Here is a 1674-nt window from a genome sequence, read left to right on the forward strand (position 1 = left end):
CACACTGTGTGACTTAGAAGGAAGTGGCTGCCACACTATGCGACTTAGAAGGAAGTGGTTGCCACACTATGCGACTTAGAAGCAAGTGGCTGCCACACTGTGTGACTTAGAAGCAAGTGGCTACCATACTGTGTGACTTAGAAGGAAGTGGCTGAGCACCATCTTAAAAGTCTACTGATGGGCTGGGCTTCTGGTGGTGCAGCCCTTTAATCCCAGCACTTGGGAGGTAGTGTCAGGTGGATCTCTGTGAGTTCAAGACCAGTCTGGTCTACATAGCGAGTTCCAGGACAGGGAGAGCTATATAGTAAAGACAGCCTGTCTCAAAAAACCAAAACCAAGATCTATTGTTAAAAACCAAACTACTGGGGGCTGGAGAGATGACTCAGTGGTTAAGAGCACCACCTGCTCTTCCAAAGGTCCTGAGTTCAATTCCCAGCAACCACATGGTGGCTCACAACCATCTGTAATGAGATCTGTGCCCTCTTCTGGCCTGCAGGAAGAGTACTGAGAATACTGTATACATAATAAATAAATAAATCTTTAAAAAAAAACCCAAACTATTCTGGGAGCTTGAGATCAGGGAGCACCCACAGGTAGGGAGCCTCAGTCTGGCCTGTCATGGCCTCTGGATGAGAGAGGGGTCAAAGAAGCAGTGTGGGGGGGGGGGAGGCAGTCTGATCCCTGATAGAAAACCCAACCCAAAAGCTAAGCCACCATAGAGGATACTTAGAGGAATACTAAATATAGAGGAAAGAGAAAGACAGTCTCAATCAGGAGGGCACAGGAGGAAGGTTAATGTTATAAAAGGGAATCGATGAACAAAGAGACCTAAGAGAGGCCTCACTCTGTCCAACCAAGTAATCAATCAAAACCTGGGAACTAAAGGGGAGAAAGAAAAGAATAAACAATGATCCAACCTGAAAAGCAACTAAATAAATGAACAGTAATTAGTAAAAATCCCCCAGTAATAACCTTAAATGTAAATGTCTTCAAATCACAAATTAAGGGATAGAGACTGCTGACTGGATTGGGAAAAAAAAAAAAACAGACTAAGGAGCTCAAGAAACACACCTCAGTGGCAAAGACGTCAACAGAGTGAGAGCCAACGGAGAGAAAAGGCTCTAACACGTGAAGAGAAACAAAAAACAAGCTGGTGTAGCTACTGTGATGTCTGGTAGGGTAAGCAAAGCTAGTCTGCAAGGACGAAGAGGGTCAGCATGTGGGGATGGAAAGGTGACTTGGCGGGCTGCTCCTCCAGAGGACCCACGTTTGATTCCCAGTACGCACATGAAAGCCAGTACCAGCTGTAACTCTGCTCACAGGAGAGATCCAGTAGCCCCATCTGACTTCTTCAGACATCAGTCATGCATGTGGTGCACAGACATAAATGTGTATGCAAAACACCAGCACACATAAAATTAAATTAAATTTAAAATTTTTAAGGTGCTGGAGAGATGGCTCAGCAGTAAAGAGCGCTGGCTAAGTTCAATTCCCAGCAACCACATGATGGCTCACAGCCATCTATAGTGGGACCTGGTGCCCTCTTCTGGCATAAAGGTGTACATGCAGATAGAGCACTCATACATAAAACAAATAAATACATGTTTAAAAAAATTAGGATTAGCCGGGCGATGGTGGCGCACGCCTTTAATCCCAGCACTCGGGAGGCAGAGG

This window comes from Microtus ochrogaster, linkage group LG5 (assembly GCF_000317375.1).
Source record: "Microtus ochrogaster isolate Prairie Vole_2 linkage group LG5, MicOch1.0, whole genome shotgun sequence".
NCBI classification, from domain to species: domain Eukaryota; kingdom Metazoa; phylum Chordata; class Mammalia; order Rodentia; family Cricetidae; genus Microtus; species Microtus ochrogaster.